The sequence below is a fragment of the Muntiacus reevesi genome, chromosome 1, assembly GCF_963930625.1.
Source record: "Muntiacus reevesi chromosome 1, mMunRee1.1, whole genome shotgun sequence".
Lineage (NCBI taxonomy): Eukaryota > Metazoa > Chordata > Mammalia > Artiodactyla > Cervidae > Muntiacus > Muntiacus reevesi.
Window position 1 is genome coordinate 147802598 of NC_089249.1, and position 19622 is coordinate 147822219.

A 19622-nucleotide genomic window follows, 5' to 3' on the forward strand; every position below is an offset into this window, starting at 1 on the left:
AATGCCATTTTGCTCTTTTGGGGCCGGGAGAAGGAGAGCTTGAACATATTTGCACATAGTGACCTTGGTCCTGCAAACAGCAGGACACATTTGGATATGAAAATTATTTTCACCCTGTCATATCAGCGTCATCCTATCTTTCTGCACACCTTTCCACTGCTGCACTAATCAGAGGTAAGTCTAGGACCTCACGCAAGCCAGATCAGAAGAGGATAAACTGGAGAGGCTTCGCTTGTTTCCTCTCTTTGGGAACTAGCACATGGACACCAGTTTCTCCTTGCCTCCAGTTTATAGAATGTAGCCACACATACTGGAAAGAGCCTGTTACTTTAGGGTTAGATTATGACTCCTGCTCTTTTAATTATATATTCCTGGGCACCCTTGAGTAAGACACATCTTTCTGAGGCTCTTGCCTTCTTGGGAGTATGGGGCACAGAATTAGACTTGGCCTGATATCCTATAAGGAAAGCTGAGCGCCAAAGAATTGATGCTTTTGAACTGTGGTGATGAAGACTCTTGAGAGTCCCTTAGACTGCAAGAAGATTCAACCAGTCCATCCTAAAGGAAATCAGTCCTGAATATTCATTGGAAGGGTTGATGCTGAAGCTGCAACTCCAATACTTCAGCCACATGATGTGAAGAACTGGCTCATTTGAAAAGACCCTGATACTGGGAAAGATTGAAGGTGGGAGGAGAAGGGGATGACAGAGGATGAGATGGTTGGAAGGCATCACTGACTCAATGGACATGAGTTTGAGTAAACTCTGGGAGTTGGTGATGGACAGGGAGGCCTGGCGTGCTGCAGTCCATGGGGTTGCAAAGAGTTGGACACGACTGACTGACTGAACTGAACTGATATCCAAAACCTGGTACAGTGGGAAGTGCATGGTCTTTGCAGACAAAGAGACCCCACCTGACTCGTGGCTGCTCCTCTTTACTGCACTGCTCAGAAACCCAGTTTTCTCTTTTTGCTAATTGAGCACAATATTAGTGGTGTCTCCAGGCTGTTGCAGGGTCTAGTGGGGTATCATGTGTTTGGTTGGAATGTAGTGGTCCATTTAAATTAAAATGTTGGGCCCTCTTAGACCTGTGTCTTTATCATGAAATGCAGAATATGTGCAAAAAAGTTTATTACCTCATATGTGGACAACTAATGAACAATAAGCAAATAAAAATAAAATGAACCCCCAGGTACCCACTCCCCAGGCCACGAAAGAGAACTCCATAAATCATTCGAAACTTCCTAAGATCTCCTCCTTGATAGCATCCCCCTGCCTACTCTCCAGGTAACTTCTAGCTTGAATTTCATGTCAGTCATTTCTTTGGTGTGTTTTCGCAGGTCTCCCTAAACAATTTGTCTTTGATTTCATTTTTCTGGCTTTTGAACTTTACCTAAATGTAATCTTATTGAAAAACACTTTTGGTTTGCATGCATTTTCAAAATTTCTTGCTGTCGATGCATGTAGCTGTAGTTCATTAATTTTTGCTGCTGTATAGTATTCTGTTCCTAGGATATCTCTCTATCTCATCTAGTAATGGAATCATTTGGTTAGTTTCTGCAATTTTTACTGTTATGAAATATGTTGTTATAAATATTCTGTCCCTTTGATTTTGAAACTGAAAAGGTCCTTACAAATGGTTTGTTGCTTTTTGATATCTCATCTTATTTGTTACTCTTAGAATATGGTGTTTTTGACTGGACTCAGACTTACAGGTAGAAGCTGTCAAAGAGGACAGCTTGCATGTCTTGGGAATCTGTTCTTGGTATTTTTCTTTGGCCTGCTTCATTCTTCTGGTGCAAAGTTTAGTGCATTCTGCAGCCTCTTCCTTGTTTTTCTTAGTATGCTGTCTCTTCAGAGCAATAGGCCAACATTTGTGTTGCAAAACAGGTTTAGTAACAAGATGCTGCATCTCGGGTGCTTTGGTTCTAGGTTCCTTACCTTCTTGTATAGGGGCTTTCTCAGAGCATACTGGCAGACCTCATCTTCTTTAGAAAAATTAGAAAGTTTGCGGATTTTGCCAGCTCCTTTGGGCCCCAGGCCATGAAGCATAGCAGTATCAGTGAGTCCAAAAATACCCCTCTCCCCCTTTTAATGATGATCAAACTGAGACCATTCAGATTGGCACCCACAGTACAACCCTGTATAGACGTGCGCTTTCTTTCTTCAGTCCTCCTTGGTCTGTAACAGGAATGACCCTTCCTCAGTAGCAGGTGGACTCATGGGTCAAGACACCCTGCTTCATTGGGAGACCTTGTTTGTGGTTCCCACCACTCATTCAGACCACAGAAACCTTCCATTCTTCACTGGAACGTCAGCAGCAACTTCTGTGGCTATACACTTCTCATGAAAGGTACAACGTTTTCATTCATTGTGCACTTCAATGAGTTTCTGGCGGCCAGTGGGTGGGAAAGAGATGTTCGGCTTCATCCTGAAGCAGCCGACCACCTCCGAGGCACCATGAAAAAGAGCTAGACAGCTTTTTAAAAAATAAAGATGCTGCACTTTCTTATTTATGGCTGCACTGGATCTTCATTGCTGTGTGCAGGCTTTCTCTAGTTGCAGCGTGTGGGGGCCATTCTTCATTGCAATGTGCAGGCTTCTCATTGCAGTGGTTTCAGTAGTTGAGGCTCACGGGCTTAGCTGCCCTGCCGCATGTGGGATCTTCCCAGAGCAGGGATCAAACCAGTATCCCCTGCACTGGCAGGTGGATTCTTAATGACTGGACCACCAGGTGGGCCTGAAACAGTTTATTCTTATATCTTAACTCTGCCTACTTGTTTTCCATATCAGACAGCTGAGGCCTAAGAGAACAGGGCAAGTCCCCAGGTTCCACAGCTAATGAATGGCCATCGGGGCCCATCACCCAGGTCTCTTTCCAGTTTGGCTGATGGCTGTGGTAAAGCCCCATGTCTGATAGTTTGCCTTTTTGTTTTAAGCAGTTTCCCATACTTTTGATATTATAATTTTGGAAGTTTTATTTGGGAGAGCTCTTTAATACTCTCCTAGAAATATGCTGGCATTTGCTGTTGAGATGGTTTTTCTCCCCATCTCTGAAGTTGGGGCTGTGCTGGCCTCTGTCCCATTAATGCTGGCCTTGGGCACGCCCCATGGCTATGGACCTGTCATAAGCTTCTACCCCTTCAGCAATGAGAGCCCCTGAGACATGTTTCAATCAGGGAAGGAATCAAAATAGACCCAAGATGGCCAGGGGGAAAAACTGCTGAGGAAAGAGGGATCTGATTCCTTACAAGGCACTTTCTTAGGAAATGTCCCTTTACTGTAAATAGGAATGGATATTCAATTTTAGGCCCCCTTTAAAAAAAAAAAAAAACTCTAGGACCAAAATTAGATTGAAGGCTGATGGAATGAATATAGGATGGGGTGATTCTGTGCTGAGACACGTCTGAAAGTTTGAGCAGCTGGTGCGGTGGAACAGCTGAGCCACAAACAAATAGCAGCTGATTTTAGCACTTCTTATTTCAAGATGCCCTGGTTTGTTAACTCCAGCATTCGACTTACTGGTAAGCTCTCTTCTCAGAGCCCCTCAGAGTCTCATCCCTCTTTGCTACCTTGGTCAAGTGATGCCTCTTTCTGGGCTTCAACATCCTGCATCCTGTCGTGGGAAGAGTAGCCTGTGTGTGTTAAGAGCTTGTCGTGTGCCAGGCACCATGCCAAGCACTCTGTGTGGATCACCTCATTTAGTTTTCACAGTAACACGATCAGACGAGAACTTTTATGTTTATTGTATACCGACGAAATTGAGCACAGAAAATTGGGTTGCATTCAGCACATCGATCCCAATGAAACAGGGAATTGGGGAATTGTCCTGGGAGAGATCTGTTTGGGCCTCTGTCCCTCATACTTGTTTTGGACTTTTTTTTTTTTTTTTTTTTTGCTGTCTGTTTGTTTTTTGGCCATGCCACATGGCTTGCAAGATCTTAGTTCCCTGACCAGGGATTGAACCTGGACCCTCAGCAGTTAGCATGCAGAGTCCTAACCACTGGACCAGCAGGGAATTCTCTGTCTCTCATACTTTGAGCGGCAACTATTGTGTGTTCTAGGTGTCCCCCTTTCCACAAGACCCTTCACATCTGACACCTGGTCATCACCATCTATCTGTCAGCTGTGGAACCACAGAAAAGAATTTGGTTAGGATTCTGAGTTCGTGATTTGCATTTGTTTGGAGAGAATGCCTAAGTTTCCTGTCTCCCTCTCATGGAGATCTGTCACCCCTGAAAGTGTGAAAATCACTGACTTCATGTGAAAGTCACTAAGACGACAAACCACTGCAGTCAACCATTTGAAGACAAGGAAATAGACTTGTTTTTCTTATGAATGAATACATTTTCAAAGGCTTATACTATATATATACACTATATATATTTAATGATCTGACCAAATATTTTGAAGTCATAGAAACACAATGGAAATTCACTGTAAGGAATGTATCTTCAAACTCAAAGTAGTAACCTGTTTTGTGAGTTAAACTATGTATGCACAGTCACATCCAATTCTTTGCAGCCCATGCACTGCAGTCCACCAGGCTCCTCTGTCCATGGGATTTCCCAGGTAAGAATACTGGAGTGAGTTGCCAGTTCCTCCTCCAGGGGATCTACCCAACCCAGGGATTGAACCCAGGTCTCCTGTACCTCCTGCACTGGCAGGTGGATTCTTTACCACTGAGCTACCTGGGTCTTTTCCAGTGAATCAGTTCTTTGCATCAGGTGACCCAAAGTACTGGAGCTTCAGCTTCAGCATCAGTCCTTTCAATGAATATTCAGGACTGATTTCCTTTAGAATGGACTGGTTTGATCTCCTTGCTGTCCAAGGGACTCTCAAGAGCCTTCTCCAACACCACAATTCAAAAGCGCCAATTCTTCAGTGCTCAGCTCTCTTTGTGACCCAACTCTCACATCCATACATGGCTACTGGAGAAACCATAACTTTGACTAGACAGACCTTTGCTGGCAAAGTAATGTCTCTGCTTTTTAATATGCTTTCTATGTTGGTCATAACTTTTCTTCCAAGGATCAAGCGTCTTTTAATTTCATGGCTGTCGTTACCATCTGCAGTGATCTTGGAGCCCAAGAAAATAAATCTGTCACTGTTTACATTGTTTCTCCATCTATTTGCCATGAAGTGATGGGACTGGATGCCATGATCTTAGTTTTTTGAATGTTGAGATTTAAGCCAGCTTTTTCACTCTCCTTTTTCACTTTCATCAAGAGGCTCTTTAGTTCCTCTTCGATTTCTGCCGTAAGAGTGGTGTCATCTGCATATCTGAGGTTATTGATGTATCTCCCGGCAGTGTTGATTCCAGCTTGTGCTTCTTCCAGTCCAGCATTTTGCATGATATACTCTGCATGTAGGTTAAATAAGCTGGGTGACAATATACAGCCTTCATCTACTCCTTCCCCAATTTGGAACCAGTCCATTGTTCCATGTCCAGTTCTAAGTGTTGCTTCTTGACCTGCATACAGCTTCCTCAGGAGGCAGATAAGGTGGTCTGGTATTCCCATCTCTTGAAGAATTTTCCACAGTTTGTTGTGGTCCACACAGTCAAAGGCTGTGGCATAGTCAAAGCAGAAATAGATGTTTTTCTGGAACTCTCTTTTTTCTATGATCCAGTGGATTTTGGCCATTTGATCTCTGGTTTCTCTGCCTTTTCTAAATCCAGCTTGAACATCTGAAAGTTTTCAAGTCACATACTGTTGAGGCCTAGCTTGGAGAATTTTGAGCATTACTTTGTTAACATGTGAGATGAGTGCAATTGTGCGATAGTTTGAACACTTTTTGGCATTGCCTTTCTTTGGGATTGGAATGAAAATTGACATTTCCCAGTCCTGTGGCCACTGCTGAGTTTTCCAAATTTGCTGGCATGTTGAGTGCAGCACTTTAATAGCATCATGTTTTAGGATTTGAAATAGCTCAGTTGAAACTTCATCACATACACTAGCTTTGTTCATAATGATGCTTCTTAAGGTCCACTTGCCTTCACATTCCAGGATGTCTGGTTCTAGGTGAGTATCACACCATCTTGGTTTTCTGGGTCATTAAGATCTTTTTTGTGTAGAATTTCTGAGTATTCTTGCCACCTCTTCTTAATATTCTTACTATTCATTAGTAATAGTAATCGATACTGACAATGGTTTGCCTTTATTGAGCACATATTATATTTGGGTCTATTTTTAGGACTCTACATGAATAAACAAATATAATTACCAGAACTGCAGTTTGAAGTAGGTACCAAACTACTTTGTTCATTTTATGGGGAAGAAAATTGAGTTGCAGAGAGCTGCTTACGGATTTATCCAAGGTAAATCTGAGACCATGCAAGAATATGTCTCATCAACTCTGGTGGCAGGTATCTAATACAGAGCAAGTTAATATAGTCATTCTTTGGATGACCTTCATTATAATTCCTTAACTCTGAGACTTTTGCCTCTTCCTGAAAGGTCTAAGATGAAGGAATCAGACACTGCTTAAATACCTAACAGGGGACAAGCGTTTTTATGTATGTTATTGGCTCTTCAGTACTGTTGCATGCCTATGTTTATTATGGCACTTTTTGGTTGTTGTAGGTTTACCTGTTTGACTTTCTCTTAGGCTCTGAGCTATTCACTTATCGCTGTGTTGGTGACCTTTTGCTGTAGTTAACAAATTTCAGTTGTTATTCAGGTCGGCTGTAGTTCAGTTCAGCTCAGTCCCAAGAGCCTGGTCATTCCAGAAACCCAGGCTCTGAGGTTCTCATGGAAAAGGCAGAAATGCCAAAGTCTGCATTGAGCAACATTACGTGCTTTTAAGGTTTCTGCTCAGTTGGAGTGCATGTTCTGTTTACTAATATCCTCATTGGTCAGACTAGGAATGTGACCGTATCTGCCACTGGGGCAGGGGGCATCCTCTGTCTATCTTGAGGTGCTGGCAGTCATGTGGCAAAGGGTATGGATGAATAAACCCCTCACTGGGAAGGGTACAGGCAGTTGGGGATCATCACGCAGTATACTACCCTCTGAGTGATCTTGGATGAACAACTCTCTTTTATTCAAGAGAAAACTAAAGCCTGAAGATACTATGTACGTGCTCAATTACTGAATTCTGTGACTTGAGCAAGTTTTGCTGATTCTGTGTGCATGCTCGTTCCCCATCTGGTTTCCAACGTCATCTCTTTCTGCTCTGAAATGTATACTTTATTCTTGGGCCACACTGAGTTTTGTGTAATTTAATCAAAGCAATGTGTACATTCATAATCTGTGACTTGGTGTATAACATTCTGTCTGTAATTGCATTTTCCTCTTTCTGTCCTGGTAAATGCTCATTTTTTCCCTGAATGCTCAGAGCCTCTGAAAGCATCACTTGTTTCTCCTAGACTTGGTGGGGGGGGCGGTTCCTTCACTCTTTTCGGTGTCCTCTCTTTCCTTGGTGCTGGGTCTCTGCATTTTAGTTGTGCATAGACTTCTCTCTTTCCTCAGCCACGCTGAGATTTTCTGGAAGGCAAAAGGAGAAGGGCTGCTTTTTAGCTGTGAGTCCCTACAACAGTACAGAGAAGGGGCTGTAAATTTGCTTTGAGATAATGAATAGATGAAATTTTCCTACCTAAGAACGACACTTGTCATCATGGGTCAGTAGTCTTGAAGTTCATGTCTACATCAAGTAGGTTGTATTTACATCATCTCAAAACAAAAGGCCTAGGAAATCGGTCCACTGTCATGACTTACATGTATTCCAGCTGCATATTGTTCTTGCTTTTAAAACTCGGCAGTTTTTAGATGTGTTTCCATGTTGAGTCATTTTTATCCCTCCATTTTCTGGTCTAAAACAGGCACTAATTATTCTCTTTAATTAAGTGGTTTTATGTTATTAATTGTTTCTAACTTACAGAAGTCCCACGAGACCCTTTATATGTTTCCAAATGAAGCCAGGAAGAAAAGTGCATTAATTATACACACAAACTCCTTTTGGCGAATTAAACATGATGCACAGTGAACATGAAATGGCTCACCCTCCTGGGCTGTCAATCTTGTCATTAGTGATGGCTTGTATTAGTAGTATTGACATGGGCTTATCCAAATTGGATTCTGCAAAGAGTCATTTTAATTTTGCACAAATGTGAAAAGATGAAGTAGTTTGACGTGCCTTTTTTTCTTAACTCCCTCCGTTGCCGAGTGACTGGAGCTTCTCTGGTTGTGATACCAACTTCATATTTTATAGCGCTTGTAAAACACCAGATGTTTCCTTATCAGGTCACAGAGTAACTGTAGGTGAGTCTCACAGGTGGAGATGCTGACATTCTGCAGTTAAATCAGGTCATGCCTCTTAAGTCTGCAACCAGAAAGGGGCAGATCCTTTAGAGTTATTCACGTTTTTAAATATTTCTCTGAGCAGGGATAGGAACAGAGTTGTGTCTAAGCCCCTTTCCAGTCATTTTCAGTGGGCAGCAAAGAGGAATTATTCGTGTTGTTTGGGCACCAGTTCTGTTCTAAGTTGTGAAAGTGAAAACATGAGTTGCTCAGTCATGTCCGACTCTTTGCGACCCCCATGGACTGCAGCCCTCCAGGCTCCTCTGTCCATGGGATTCTCCAGGCAAGAATACTGGAGTGGGTTGCCATTTCCTTATCCAGGCTATCTTCCCGACCCAAGAATAGAACCCAGGTCTCCTGTATTGCAGGCAGATTCTTTACTGTCTGAGCCATTAGGGAAGCCCCTCTAAAATATACTGATGAGAAAATATGTTGTTTGAACACATATTACGTGCCAGGTGCTGTTCTAAGTGATTCACAGGACTGGCTTAGGTGATCCTGAGGTGATCTTCAGTTGACCCTACCCTGTGAGGTATGGTTATTATCATCCTAATGCGTAGTTGAGGCAGAAAGAGATTAAGTCACTCTCTTAAGGTCACACAGCTAGAAAGTGGCAGAGTTGAGGTTCAAGCCCCAAAGTTGGGCACTAGATCCCAGGCTGTTAGCTCTGCATCTTAGTGCTTCCCCAGCAGTGATATCATACCCTTCTATTAAGGTGCATATGATCCCCTGCAGGAGGCAGTCAGAAATTCAAAGCAATATTGTACTGTGGTTACTGTATGAGGATGCTATGGAAGAAGATCATCAGTCCCCCAGGAGGCATGGATACAGGATTCTAGGACTGTTCTTGGCCACCACTGAGTTTTTGTCTTGAAACTGCATTGTCTGAAAAGCACATTACATTTCCAAGGCTTCTTTCTTTCTGAAAAGAGCTCGTTGTGATGTTTAGAATACTCTAGGGAAATGATTCACCTTCTGACCTAAAAAAACAAACAAACAAAAGAATCCCTTAGGTTGATTGTCTCTGATGCCATTCACTGAGCACCTGTGTGCTGGCTGATTAAGACCCTGAAGAGCTTCCCAGGGAATTGTGTATCCATAAAAACAGAAAATAGTTGTTGAAGTTTATTGAGGACTTACTATATAGGCCAGTCATCATTCTAAGTTCTTTACACAATTTTTTATTATAACTAGTTTAAAAATAGGTGTTTCACCAGCATTCTGCTGGGAATTGAGTATGAGTGAGTTTGAGCTGTGTCTGCTTTAAAGGCAAAGTCTTCCCTCAAAATAAAATGTTGAGATGATCGAGTTTTACTGTCTCTGAAAAGATCATATTATTCAACAATATTCATGGAATATCTACTATATGTTAAATATTAATAGTATCCTAAGTCCAAGGGAAACAGCAGTGGATCAAACCAAAATACTACTCTCAAAATGGAGCTAACATTTTAGTGGAAACAGAGAATAAATGCAATAAGCAGATCTAATACTAGATGCTGATAAGAGTGATGGGAAGAAATAAAAAAGGGAAGGGGGATAAATAGTGAGTTAATAACACTGTTGTGCTCATTCTCACTCATTTTTATCTGACTCTTTGTGACCCCTATGGACTGTAGCCTGCCAGGCTTCTCTGACCATGGGATTTTCCAGGTGAGAATACTGCAGTGGGTTGGCCTTTCCTTCTCCAGGGGCTCTTCCCAGCCTAGAGATGGAACCTGCGCCTCCTGTGGCTCCTGCGGCTCCTGCAGTGGCAGGCAGATTCTTTACCACTGTGCCAACTGAGAATCCCCAAGCAGTGAGTGAGTTGCCGTTTTAAGTAACCTGCTAAGAGAGGACCTCTGTGTGTATATGCATTTATTGAAGTTTAAACATTCTAGTCACCACCACCACTTCTGCTTAGGGTCTATGATTTTTCTCCATTGCTTTCATAACATCCTAATGTACATGGACTTCCCTGGTGGTCCAGTGGTTAAGAGTCCATCTGCCAGTGCAGGGGACAGACACAGCTTCAAGCCCTGGTCTGGGAAGGTCCCACACGCCACGGAGCAACTCCGCCCGTGTGCCACAGCTACGGAGCCCTTGTACTGCAAATACTGAAGCCTGCGTGCTGGAGAGCCTGTGCTTTGCAGCAAGAAAAGCCACTGCGATGAGAATCCCAGACCACAAGGAAGAGTAGCCCCCACTCACTGCAACTGGAGAAAGCCTGTGTGCAACGAAGACCCAGCACAGCCAAAAACAAATACATGCAATTGAAAGAAAAAGTCCTTATGGACAAGGCCTTTAACAACATGGCCTTGCCTGCCTCTGATGTCACAGAGCCGACTTCCCCCACCCCCGCCACCGTGAACTGTGCTCCAGCCTCACTGATCTTCCTTTCCTTGAACATCTCACATCCTTTTGTCCTCCGCCTTTTCGTCTGCTGTTTCCTCTGCTGGCAACACGTTCTCACTTCACCGAGGAAGCTTTTCTGGTCATCACTCACTCCTCTCGTTCCACTTCATTCCATCAGACAGTGTCTGACTTACACTCTATTGGGGTTGTCCTTGCTTAATCCATGTAGAAGGAAGGGGTTAGATAGACCAGGAGGAAGGGAAGAGAAATGGGGAAAAAGACAGGAAGGTAAGCCTGAAAGGAAGGGAAATTGTTAAAGGAGGAAGGAAGTTAGGAAGAACAGAAAGAAAAAAGGGAGAAAGAAAGGGTGAGTGGATTAAAAAAGAGGAGAAGAAAAGGAAGAAATTAGAGTTTTAAAAATTTTATTGAAGTATAGTTGGTTTACAAGTTTGTGTTTAATTCTGCTTAGCAGAAAAGTGACTCAGTTATGTATATTCTTTTTCATATTCTTTTCCATTATGGTTTACCATAGATACTGAATATAGCTCACTGTGCTGTATTGTAGGACCTTATTTATTATCCATTCTGTATATAATAGTTTGTATCTGCCAATCCCAAGCTTCCGATGTTTCCCTCCCCCACTGAAATCTGAGTTTTTGATCAGAGACCACAAGATCAGAATTGTATTTTCAAGACATAAGTCTGGAGATTAATTGTGGAGAGGAAGTCGTTTAATTCTGGCACTCAACTGCCCCACTTTGGCAGCTCTTTTGCAGTTTCATTCTTGAGTCAATAAGACACTGAATTTTCTGTGGCCCCTGGGACTGAACTCTGCTGATAGAAGGAGGGAAGGTAGGGCTGATGAGGGAATATGCCTCTGCCAACTCCTCTTGCCTCTCCTGAAGCAGGATGAATCGTAGAAGTCCTGATTGAAAATTCTAATCACAGCTTTGCTGTCCTCCAGACCCCACCCGTTGACTGTTGATTCACTCTTTTTCATGCCTGCTGCCTCTCTCTGGTATGCTGGCTCTTAGGCAGGAGTCTATCATTAGCAGACAAAGCATGATAAATTGGCCGGGGTTCCCTTCGTCCTTAGAACATAGGATATGCTTCTTTTTTTAGGCTGTCAGGGCCTGTGTGGGACATGGTCATGAAGGAAGGAAGTAATACAATATTGGGTGTGCCTGTTTGCTGCTGCCGTTGAGAAAGAGAATGATGCATTATGAAGAAAAAGTACATTGCGAGCATCCCAACCCCCCTCCTGCAACCCAAGAGCAACAGATGCGGAAAATCATTGATCACCATCAATGCCCCAACGGAGTCTGCGATTTCATTGAAGATGTAATACCCCTTTCAAAATCAGAGTAGTAAACAATCTCTAAAATTGAATCTCAAAAAGAGAAATCAACCCTCATAAAGTCTTTGGACTTTTTGAGGTGATTTAAGATCCAGAAGGATTAGCATTGATTGATTTTGATCTTGGAAGGAGGTTCACAGCAGTTCTGGAATCTGTGGTCTCCCTGGATGTAATGCAATGAATGTCCGTCAGATACTAGCTTATTTTATTTTTTAATTTGATTCTAGGACCCCGAGTCTGTATTTAATGTTTCAGTGAGCAGAACAGTTATGTTTGGCTCCAGTGAAAGATTGATAGAAGCGATTTTCGGCTGTGGAATCAAAACAGAGTGAAAAAATGTCACGTTTAAATAAAGTGCAGTACTTGGAGGCATCATGTGGTCTCAAAATAAATGAATTCATGGCACAAAGTTGACATATTTTGAAGGAGAATTTCTTTCAAAAATTTGAGGTGATTCATTTTTATGATTAACTGCAGTAAAAACAATTATGAGAGCATTTTTAAGTGAAAGAAAGAGAAGCTTTGAGTTGTTCATAGATAACATCCTATTGTCTTCATATTTATACGTTGCCTCATGCAGCCTATGAAGTTGTATATTTGTGAAGTTTGGCTGAAGGCCCTGGAGCTCTGGGGGTGCTCACTCATCCCAGGGCTCATTTGTTATTTGTTGTTTGGTAGGGGAAGGGGCAGGGAGCCTTAGCAGAAACAATGGTGAGAAATCCACTGGATTTGGATTCAGACAGATCTGAGTGTGAATAACTCTGTGTGACCCCAGGCAGGTAACCTAGCCTCTTGACATCTCCCTATCCATTCCTAAAAATTGGGACAAAACAAGGTAGAAATGAATACTGGGTGTCTAGCATAGGGCCTTGCATGTACTTAGTAAAGGGTGAAAAACATAATGGCAAGCATCAGTAGTGTTCATTTTGCCAGCATGGTTGGGTATTTACTCTGTTACCTATTTGAAGCTCTGTTCTTGATATCCCAGACCTCAAGGATCTTATAATCCAGGGAGGAGTTGGGTGGATTAACAAGGAGTGGGAAGCCAGGAGTAGGAGAGGACTGAACTGAGAGTATCATCTCAATTTTGTAATCAAGCCTAGTGCTGTAACTAGTTCAGGTGGAGCTCTCAGAAAATATCTGCTGAATAAATTGAGTTGAAAAGGTAAGAAATGGGGTTAGAAGGTTTAAAAAAATCTATGCATTAGCATCCTCCAGAGAAGCAGAACCAAGAGGATGTGTGTATATATAGAAAGGTTTAAGGAATTGGCTCATGTAGTTATGGAAGTTTCATCCCATGAGTGCCTATGTATGCTTCAAAACCTGATTCCATGTTTATCATCTCCTTATCTCCTTAATGCTGTGAAGATATACACTATTATCTGCAATCTACAAATGAGATTATTTGGGGGGGTTCAAATGGGAAAGTTGCCTTTTCATGTAAATGGATCATTGGTGCTCATTTTACACTTGCTTTTGGTTCTCTACTTTGCTTCGTTTCCTTTTTGACTATGTAACCAGGATCCCTAGAAAATGATAGGTGCAAAACACACCCCGTTTTACATGCAAGGTAGCCTAGTAGTTCTTTCTGAACAGGAAGAAATGACAAATAAACATGTGTGAGTGCTTGTTGTAAGTTCACTGTCACTGGACTGGGCTTTTTGCAGCTGAATGGCCCCATGAAAGTCAGTGATGGCCATAGCTGAATTCCACTTATTTTCACTTCCATCTGGGGTTCAGTAAAACTCAGGTTTGTCTCTGCTTGAGGAAATCACATAAAAAGATGTGTATGTATGTGAGTGTTCACACATATGAATCTCTGACCATTTAGCCTATTCCCTTACTTGTATTTGCAGGCAACTTGTTATCCTTATTATCCTTCTCCCTAGAATCATTTTATGTAATTGCTTCATAGTAACTCCTTGCAACTCCTTAGTGGGCTGTGATCTTTTATGCCTCCAAACTCCTGAGTTCTTCCTGCCTGGAATGTTCAGCTTCTTCCTTTATCTACCTGAGGGACTCCTAGGTATGCTTCAAAACCTCATTCAGATGTCAGCCCTCTGAAGGATACCCTGCCTTTTCTTTGGGCCCCCAATGAATTCCATTCTCTTTGGTGGCTCCTCTTGGACTTGTGTTTACCTCTGTTGTTGGTCTTATGATGTTGCAGATTAATTATTTCTGAGCATGAATCTAGTGCCTCTTTGTAGTTAACAGTCTTTAGAGTCTGAAATAACCTAAATTTGAGTCCCAGATCTGCTCTTTACTGATTTTTGAAACTTGAACAGGTGACTTAACATTTTTGGGCCATAACTTTCTCATTTGCAGACTGCAGATAATAGTGTATCTCTTTGCAATATTAAGTAGGTAATAAACCTGAAGCAGCAAGCACAATGCCTATGCCATGGTGAGTATCCAAGAGGTGGGGTGCTGGTGTGACTACCTCAGTATGCCTTTTCCTTTTGTTTTCATTTGAGCCTCTCTGAGGGCAGGAGCCTTATCCTCTTTATTTCTGTTTCTTTAGCTCCTAGCACAGCATGCTCAGTAAATCTCTAGTAAATTATGTTTGAGTTGAATCTGTAGAATCATTTTACAAACCCATAGGCTGTGATTTGCAAACTTTATCATGATCATTCATTAAGGGAATTTTCATTTTATCTTCATGTCTGGGCATGGGACTGAAACAGCTATTTCCTTTGAAGGTACCTAAAGCCAGAAGTTTGGATTTTTTGTGGAGTCACCTGGACTTTGGGATTGACTTCTCTTTCATTCCCAAGGTCATTGTCCCCTTTTAGTGCCGGCCAGAAGTATAGGCATGCCTGTGATTGACTTAGCCAAGCAGGAATTTAGAATTACTGCTTCTAGAGAAGGAAGAATTGAAGAACCCCAGGGTTAGTAGAAGGAAAGAAATCTTAAAAATTAGGGCAGAAATAAATGCAAAAGAAACTAAAGAGACCATAGCAAAAATCAACAAAGCTAAAAGCTGGTTTTTTGAAAAAATAAACAAAATTGACAAACCATTAGCAAGACTCATTAAGAAGCAAAGAGAGAAGAACCAAATTAACAAAATTAGAAATGAAAGTGGAGAGATCACAACAGACAACGCTGAAATACAAAGGATCATAAGAGACTACTACCAGCAGCTCTATGCCAATAAAATGGACAACTTGGAAGAAATGGACAAGTTCCTAGAAAAGTATAACTTTCCAAAACTGAACCAGGAAGAAATAGAAGATCTTAACAGACCCATCACAAGCAAGGAAATCGAAACTGTAATGAGAAATCTTCCAGCAAACAAAAGCCCAGGACCAGATGGCTTCACAGCTGAATTCTACCAAAAATTTAGAGAAGAGCTAACACCTATCTTACTCAAACTCTTCCAGAAAATTGCAGAAGGTGGTAAACTTCCAAACTCATTCTATGAGGCCACCATCACCCTAATTCCAAAACCAGACAAAGATGCCACAGAAAAAGAAAACTACAGGCCAATATCACTGGTGAACATAGATGCAAAAATCCTTAACAAAATTCTAGCAAACAGAATTCAACAACATATTAAAAAAATCATACACCATGACCAAGTGGGCTTTATCCCCAGGAATGCAAGGATTCTTTAATATCTGCAAATCAATCAATGTAATACACCACATTAACAAATTGGAAGATAAAAACCATATGATTACCTCAATAGATGCAGAGAAAGCCTTTGACAAAATTCAACACCCATTTATGATTAAAACTCTCCAGAAAGCAGGAATAGAAGAAACATACCTCAACATACTAAAAGCTATGTATGACAAACCCACAGCAAGCATTACCCTCAATGATGAAAAACTGAAAGCATTTCCCCTGAAATCAGGAACAAGACAAGGGTGCCCACTCTCACCACTACTATTCAACATAGTTTTGGAAGTTTTGGCTACAGCAATCAGAGCAGAAAAAGAAGTAAAAGGAATCCAGATAGGAAAAGAAGAAGTGAAACTCTCGCTGTTTGCAGATGACATGATCCTCTACATAGAAAACCCTAAAGACTCTACCAGAAAATTACTAGAGCTAATCAACGAATATAGTAAGATTGCAGGATATGAAATTAACACACAGAAATCCCTTGCATTCCTATACACTAACAATGAGAAAACAGAAAGAGAAATTAATAAAACAATACCATCCACCATTGCAACAAAAAGAATAAAATGCTTAGGAATATATCTATCTAAAGAAACAAAAGACCTATACATAGAAAACTATAAAACACTGATGAAAGAAATCAAAGAGGACACAAACAGATGGAGAAACATACCGTGTTCATGAATTGGAAGAATAATAGTGTCAAAATGGCTATACTACCCAAAGCAATCTATAGATTCAATGCAATCCCTATCAAGTTACCAACGGTATTTTTCACAGAACTAGAACAAATAATTTCACAGTATGTATGGAAATACAAAAAACCTCGAATAGCCAAAGTAATCTTGAGAAAGAAGAATGGAACTGGAGGAATCAACCTGCTTGACTTCAGACTCTACTACAAAGCCACAGTCATCAAGACAGTATGGTACTGGCACAAAGACAGAAATATAGATCAATGGAACAGAATAGAAAGCCCAGAGACAAATCCACAAACCTATGGACACCTTATCTTTGACAAAGGAGGCAAGGATATACAATGGAAAAAAGACAACCTCTTTAACAAGTGGTGCTGGGAAAACTGGTCAACCACTTGTGAAAGAATGAAACTAGAACACTTTCTAACACCATACACAAAAATAAACTCAAAATGTATTAAAGATCTAAATGTAAGACCAGAAACTATAAAACTCCTAGAGGAGAACATAGGCAAAACACTCTCTGACATGAATCACAGCAGGATCCTCTATGACCCACCTCCCAGAATATTGGAAATAAAAGCAAAAATAAACAAATGGGACCTAATTAAACTTAAAAGCTTTTGCACAACAAAGGAAACTATAAACAAGGTGAAAAGACAGCCCTCAGATTGGGAGAAAATAATAGCAAATGAAGCAACAAAGGATTAATCTCAAAAATATACAAGCAACTCCTGAAGCTCAATTCCAGAAAAATAAATGACCCAATCAAAAAATGGGCCAAAGAAGTAAACAGACATTTCTCCAAAAAAGACATACAGATGGCTAACAAACACATGAAAAGATGCTCAACATCACTCCTTATCAGAGAAATGCAAATCAAAACCACAATGAGGTACCATTACATGCCAGTCAGGATGGCTGCTATCCAAAAGTCTACAAGCAATAAATGCTGGAGAGGGTGTGGAGAAAAGGCAACACTCTTAACACTGTTGGTGGGAATGCAAACTAGTACAGCCACTATGGAGAACAGTGTGGAGATTTCTTAAAAAACTGGAAATAGAACTGCCATATGACCCAGCAGTACCACTTCTGGGCATACACACCGAGGAAACCAGATCTGAAAGAGACACGTGCACCTCAATGTTCATCGTAGCACTGTTTATAATAGCCAGGACATGGAAGCAACCTAGATGCCCATCAGCAGATGAATGGATAAGGAAGCTGTGGTACATATACACCACGGAATATTACTCAGCCGTTAAAAAGAATTCATTTGAATCAGTTCTAATGAGATGGATGAAACTGGAGCCCATTATACAGAGTGAAGTAAGCCAGAAAGATAAAGAACATTACAGCATACTAACACATATATATGGAATTTAGAAAGATGGTAATGATAACCCTATATGCAAAACAGAAAAAGAGACACAGATGTACAGAACAGAATTTTGGAATCTGTGGGAGAAGGTGAGGGTGGGATGTTTCGAGAGAACAGCATCGAAACATGTATATTATCTAGGGTGAAACAGATCACCAGCCCAGGTAGGATGCATGAGACAAGTGCTCGGGCCTGGTGCACTGGGAAGACCCAAAGGAATCGGGTGGAGAGGGAGGTGGGAGGGGGGATCAGGATGGGGAATACATGTAACTCCATGGCTGATTCATGTCAATGTATGACAAAACCCACTACAATATTGTAAAGTAATTAGCCTCTAACTAATAAAAATAAATGAAAAAAAAATTTCAGACAAAAAAAAAAAAACAAAAAAGAATTACTGCTTCTCTCCCCGAGAAGCATTCTACTGAGATTATCTGAGTACATACAGACAAGCTTGTTTGGTTCAGGCCTCAGGGCCGATTGGAGGCTGTGCTGTCCTTTTCTTGCGCACCTCTAGTGAAGCATTTAACATAAGCAAACAATAGCATGTGGTTTGTTATTATGCAGCTTTGAACACACAGATGTGGTCATTTCTATTCGTGAATGATAGTAGTAAGTAAGGAAATGATAGAGAGTGATGAAATCAAGCAGATCTGTTTTCAAATTCTGGCTGTGCCACTTAAAAGGCGAGTGGGGGTGGGGCGGTGCTGCAAAGACCAGTTCCTTAAGCTGTGTCTGCCTCAGTCATCTTTAAAACATAAATTGATGACTCCACTGTGGAGAACAGTATGGAGGTTCCCTAAAAACCTGAAAATAGTTATATGATCCAATAATCCCACTCTTATGCATCTACTTGGGAAAGATGAAAACTCTAATTTGAAAAAAATTCATCCACCCCAATGTTGATTGAAGCACTATTTACCATAACCTAGACATGGAAACAGCCTAAATGTCCATCAACAGATGAATGAACAAAGAAGGTGTGGTACATATATATAATGGAATATTAGCCACTAAAAAAGAATGAAGTGTTGCCATTTGCAGCAACATGGATAGACCTAGAGATTATTATACTGAGTGAAGTGGGTCAGAGAGAGAAAGTCAAATATCAGATGATATCATTTATGTGTGGACTCTAAAAAATGATGCAGATGAATTTATTTACAAAAGAGAAATAGATTCGCAGACAAAGAAGACATAGTTATGGTTACCAAAGGGGAAATCAGGAGAGGGATAAATTTGGGATTAACAGAAATGCACCGCTATATAAAAAATAATCAACAAAGGCCTACTGTATAGCACAGGGAACAATATTGAATATCTTGTAATAAGCTATAATGGAGAAGAATCTGAACATAAACACACACACACACACACACACACACACACACACACACACACACACAACCTTTTACTCAGAGTATGGTGGTGATTTTACAAAAGCAAGGTTAGGGTTACAGAAGTGCTTAGAAATTCTACCAACGCCTGATGGTTTGAGTTGGAAAATATCCCACTTAAAGCAGGAAAGAGAGATAAAAGCAAAAACATATGGAACAAAGGAGGACTGTGTCAAATGATATGGGGTTGCAGAGGAAGAAGATTTAACTCTCTTTAGAATGGTGGGAGAGGGTCAGGGTCACCTGCCCAGAACTTGAGAGGAAGGAAATGGGTCTGAACTGGGTGTTGTCTGTCATGGCCTCCCTTGCAGATGGCTGGACCTACCTCTTAACCTCTGTAGATGGAGCAGTGTTTTGGGGAAGAATGAAGGAGCTAGGCTAAGGGTAAGTGTCGCTTTTCCCCTGGAAAACTTTGAAGTCTTCTTGGAGCGAGAAAAAAGCCCATACTGCAGATTGAGGGGTAAATTAGAGGCATTTCTAGAGGAGAAAAGTCAAGTGACTTGGCTCAGACTTTTGGTAGTCAAGCAGGAGA

The 19622-nt window shown here is 41.2% G+C and overlaps 1 protein-coding gene and 1 pseudogene across 3 annotated transcripts in view; one reads left to right on the plus strand and one right to left on the minus strand.

The window, feature by feature from the left end:
- LOC136149151 (small ribosomal subunit protein eS6-like) overlaps positions 1-2429 on the minus strand; it is a 44253-nt pseudogene extending 41824 nt beyond the window's left edge.
- DAB1 (DAB adaptor protein 1) overlaps positions 1-19622 on the plus strand; it is a 455006-nt gene that overhangs the window by 62580 nt on the left and 372804 nt on the right. The gene's annotated exons all lie outside the window — the stretch shown is intronic.